Here is a 6,000-nt window from a genome sequence, read left to right on the forward strand (position 1 = left end):
GGGATAATAATATCCTAAAGATAGTGTTAAATCATGTCCTGATCATTGTAATTTTTGCATTTTTCTCCTTTCATTATCTTATTTTCTAACATATACATGACTATAATATATATATATATACATTTGGGATCATGTGAGACCAGTTTGTTTTTTTGAGACCTGTGAGACCATTTTTTTATAATTGAAACTTCACAGCAAAATGCTGTGAAGATAACCTTCACAGTGTTTTTGCTGTGAATGTTCGACTTTTTTTTTATCTTCATACTGTTTTGCTGTGAAATTTCAATTGTAAAAAAATAGTCTCACGAAAACAGGTTGGTCCCATATGATCCCAAGTGTGTGTGTGTATTATAGTCATTTATATGTTAGAAAATAAAATTATGAAAGGAGAAAAATGCAAAAGTTGCAATGATTAGGACATAATTTAACACTATCTTTAGGATATTATTATCCCCATTAATTAAGGTTCAAGTGTAAAAAAGTAGTCTTACGGGTCTTACGGAAACAACTCACGTGAACCCAACATATATATATATATACACACACTAGGTTCGAACCCGTGTATTACACAGGGTATTTTAAATGAGGAAGAAAATGAGTTGAGACTTTTCCTCAGGTCTAAAAGAAAACTCTGAACATTAACTCTGAAACACAATAATTCAGAGTTCGGTTGTTAGGTTGGAAAATAACTATGGACTTAACTCTGGATAAGAGAAATTCAGAGTTGTCTTCTAACTCTGGACTTAACAAGAATTCTGACTTCTTATAATTCAGAAATGTATCTCTGAACTTCAACTCTGAAGAGGAGTTCAAATCAAACTCAAGAACATACACATCGATTCAAAAAATTTGTTACACAAAGATCATGTAAATCGTAAGCCTAAATCAAAATCGAATACAAATAACTTACGAAGTGTGCCCATTGATCCAGAACTTGACTCGTGCATCGATCCTTTTAGGCCTCTTTGAACCACTAATGTAAATTGTGTCTACATACATGTTTAGGCGGGTAATCCTTATAACCGTCTCACCAAAAGTTGACATGTGGCTCTTAAGTTACTTATTTATTATTTTATATATATATATATATATATATATATATATATATATATATATATATATATATAGAGGAGTGATCATATGNTGATGGTAAAGCCTGAGCCACAACCCATTCCACAATATGAGTCCGGCCCTCGAATGACAAGAAGCAGAGCAAGGGGCATGATTAATTTCAAGCCTATAAAGCAACCAAAGGGGACTGTTTTTGATGTGTCTGATGGGAGTGATTCATTACCTGAGAGTCCTGAGGCTCAAACCAATCCACATGGAGCATCACAAGCAGAACAGACTTCATTAACCATGTTGGCAGAGGCTACAACCATTATGAACAAGCAGAGCATGCCTTCAACATTCACAGAAAGACTCCAGGAAGGTTTAAAAGTTTCTGTACCCTTAACTAGAGATTTATTATCTGGTTTCCCTGTTTATCCACAGGCTAGTGTTGGGTTCATAAAAAGATCTGTAGATGAGGCAATTGCAGCCTTAAATGAAGCATTAGGGTTAAGATCAGAATGATGTGCTCCAACATAAAGGCCTGTGGGGAGAGAACCAATGGAAAGCTGTTATATCCTTCTTTGATCCATAAACTGTTGCTAAAAGCCCAAGTCCTATCCTTGCCTAAGGATGTGATGTCAATGGAGAAAACCTCCATTGACAAGAAGAATATGGACAAACTGATGAGAGTAAATGCAAAGGTTCAGCATGATGCACCAACATCCTCCATGGCAGCCCTGAAAGCTGAGTTTATGAAGGCAATGGAAGATCATACCAACAGTTTGAAGAAGTTGATAGTGAGAAAGCATCATAAAATGATGAAAAGAGTTGATGAGTTGAGGAAGGAAGTAGACATTCTGAAGAAGGAACGGGTACAGTGGGCAGAGTACAAGACTCAGAAGGAGAGGATACTTAGGGCTGCCACCAAGCATGGGCAATCAAGGAGTACAGTCCAGCTTCCACCGCCACCAAAGTCCATCCTTTTACTGCACTCAGACTCTCCTACTCAGTCTGAGTAGGACAGGTTCTACCTTCTTACTTCTCTGTATATATTATGTTATGAATAGGTCATTGTTAGAAGCTCATAGCTATTTTGCTGTTTTAAAACAGCCTTTGCTGATTTGCTGTTTTAAGACATGAGGCTTGCTGTTTTTCATGCCTTTATAGGCATTGTTTGCTGTTTTGTTATGTGGACATGGTGATCTGCTACAGACTGTGTTTAGCTATTCTGCTGCAAAATGTTGAAACTGTTGATCTTAATGTTGTTGTTTTTAGGAATCAACCTCTGCTGCTTCTAATGTTGTTTTGCTATTTTCATTTGTTGTTTTAATTAACAGATTACTCTTGTTAACAGTCATTTTGTTCAAGTTTGTTTGATGTTTCAAGACACTTGTGTGGTGACTCTATTTTTCTCTCCTTTGCTGTTTTGACCATAGTCTATATCCATTCTGTTTAGCACAGTTTGTAGATTTTAAGTCTTGAGTCTTTTGTTTTAAGGTGCTGTTGTTCAGTTTTGTTGTTTCCTATTAACTTAGTTTTTTTTCTTTTGCTTGCTATTTTGACATGACTGCTGCCTATGCTTTGCTGTTTTTAAGCACCCTTTAGTTTCATTCAGTTGAGTTTCAATTGACCGTTTGAACAAAGGGTATTGCTATACTTATAGCTTGCTGTTTTTAGATTTTGTTTTATGCTTGATTTGCTGTTCTTATATTTGCTGTTTTAAGGATTTTCTTTTCATTATGCTTTGCTGTTTTAATCTTGTAAAAAGGAGCTCATGCAGTCAACTGTTTTACACCTCTTGCTTGTTTRTTCTCATTTTATCCCCCTTGAGATATTTTTGCTGTTTTAATTCTAGCTTTTAGTTAAGTGTGGTAGTTATTGTCTACTGTCAACCCTGTTGTTGCTGTCTTAATTTGTTGTTTTTAATAGATAGTTTCTACCTTTTATTTGTTGTTTTAGGTTGATCTTTTAATTTGATTTTGCTGTTTTCAATAGCTCCTATGCTGTTTCATGATTGTTTTCATACAGTATGGCTGTTGTTGCTGTTAGGGCCTTTTCATGAATGCTTGAGGGAGAGCCAAGCCGAATGCATTCCAATTTTATCCCTCTGTACAGGCTGTTTCATAAGAGAAACAATGGCAATCCCATTGTTTGGATTCGTATGGCCATATTATTTGATGATGCAGTCCTCTGGTTGACTGTTTTGATTTCAAACTCATCCTTGGTACCACATCTTAACTCTAGGGTCAACTTGMCTTAGAGTTGGACTGTTGGTTTTGTTTAAATCTTTTATTTGAATCTTTGAGTCCTTTTACTTTCACAAAATGACCAAGTCACACTTGTGACTTCTCATCTTTGCTTTTCTGTTTCATCTTAGGATTTTGGGCACTGATTTTAAGTAGCATATTCTCTTTTAGCCTTATATGCACAAAAAAATAGAATAAAAGATGAATTTGTTGTATAAATGCTTGAATTAATGCCATAGCCACAATAATCCAAAGCCTAACCATCTTTGTCTTAAKTTGAGCCTCTAGAACTAGCCAACCATTTCAAARKCTTTCACTTGATTYAACTTRGGCCTTCATTTCATTTTGGCCAAYTTGTAGCCTTCATACACTTACAATGAGGACATTGATTCCCTTAAGTTTGGGGGAGGGTCCTAAAAGTACCAAACACTTTATAGAGTTCATGAAACATATGCATCAAGACCAAAAGACAAACAAAGGAACATAGTTCCATGTCTTGTGCATACAAAAGAGTGTCAATGTACACNGATTTCATTGTTTAATCTTATGAAATTTTTTCATAAAATTGTTTAATCTTGTGAAATTGTTTCATATAATATTTTTTTTGATGAAGTTGTTTCATATATGGTTGTGAAATTGTTTCATATAATACTTAATGAAACTGTTTCATGTATTTCTCTAACATTAATGAAACTGTTTCATGTATTTCTCTAACATTAATGAAACTGTTTCATATCTATGATTAACACCCTCCACAATAAAAATAATTAATCAACCTCTCATAATTACAAAAAAATAAACAAAATGAAAATTTATGATTAGTTGAATGCGGTTTGCACGGTTTATACAAATTGAGTGGTTTGCATTTTATCGCTCCCCTATATATATATATATATATATATATATATATATATATATATATATGGGCCTAATTAAATGAGAACTAATTAGTTTATGACAACCTTGATGTCCAATCTCAACCACAAATTAATAGATAAATTAGTAAATTTATAATTTTGGTAATTTTGAATTAAAATTTTAATGCAATGACATTTTAGATATTTTAAAACTCTCATCTCTCCTCTCTTCTCTCTCCGTCCCCTGGCCACCGTCCTTCGCTGATACCACATTGGTCTTACGGGTCTCATAAAAAACTTTTGGTCTCACGTGAACCCAACCCTATATATATACAGAAATATATATATATATATATACACACACACACATGATACATGTATACATTCGTACATAAAAAAATATATACATACATATACATACATACATATACATATATACATACAGTAAACATACATACATACATTGCGGAGTTGAAGAAGGTGGTCGGCGGTGGTCGATCGGTTTTTTTGTGAGATCGGAGGTTGTCAAAAGGAGGTAGTCCAAATGAGGGAGATAGGATTTTTATCTGTTTTGTTTAACCGATTTTCTTGAAATTTTTTAAAATTTTAATTTCTAGCGTACAAATACGCCGGTAAGCCGCAAGTTTTTTAATTTTTTTTATTACTATTATTGTTATTTTTTTTAATTATTATTATTATTATTATTATATATATTTTAAATTATTATTATTATTGAACCGTTAAAGCCTAATACGATCAATCAAAACTCAATACGATCTATTAAAGCTCAATACGATCAATTAAAGCCCAATACAATCCATTAAAGCCTGATACGATCAATTAAAACCCAATTGCAATAGGCTGGCATGGGATTCCTCCTTTGGACTCGACTCTTTTCTTTGACAAAAGAATGCCCAAGGACATGGAACCTTAAAGTAAAGGAAGCTTCACTTCGAAGAGTATAGATCAGTCCCCCGGTGAGCCTGATAAGTGTTAATTTATTAACCTTATTACATCATTTTCTTAATCATTTTCCTTTGTTTTATTTGCCCATTAGTGTCCTAATTGAGTCTTTTTATGCACTTTTCATATATTAGTAGTAATATAGTATATCTAATGTTAATTCCCTGTTTATGCAGGTTTTTGACGATTTTTGGGTCCGATCCTGCGGCAGTCCTACAGGACCAGGAGTGGCAAGGTCCTATAGGACTTATCCGAGTGCTGGAAATCTTTTGGGCCGAGGAAAGATGGGCTAATCCAAAGAGAATGCTTGGTCAACACCCTTGGGCTTAGTCAAAGCCCAGCTTGGAAGGGTCTTTTGTCTTATTAGTTGGCATCCACCTTGAAGCTTCTCTTTACCTATTTAAAGRAGTGTTGACCTTTGTAATATATACTTTTTCACTTAGACTTTTTGGATACACAATTTTCRCTTAASWTGCTACCTACTCTTTTCTCTCATTGGGATCATCTTGCTACCTACTCTCTTCACCAACAAAAGTCATCTAGTTTCTTAACCATCTCATTGTACTTTTTGTAACTTTGTGATAATCTTGTGTTGGGTATTCTCAAGAACATCATTTTGGTACTAAACTTTTGTTTAATGTATTTAATATTTCAAGAAGTAATTTTTGTATGTTACGATCGTRTTCTCAAGGTTTATTTTAAGTACTCGTCTTTTAATCTTCATCTCGTTACTAGTTTCAAGTTACATTACGTTTTCTCGTCTCTAAAGTACGTAGTCTAAATAAATCGCATTTTCAAGTTTGCAGTTAACCTTACGGCCTTTGTAACGTAACTTGTTGTGCAAGTTACGTTACTTGACTTGCAAGTTTTCTTTCACGTTT

The sequence above is a fragment of the Cynara cardunculus genome (assembly GCF_001531365.2).
Source record: "Cynara cardunculus var. scolymus isolate 2C chromosome LG 14, CcrdV1, whole genome shotgun sequence".
Classification (NCBI taxonomy): Eukaryota; Viridiplantae; Streptophyta; class Magnoliopsida; order Asterales; family Asteraceae; genus Cynara; species Cynara cardunculus.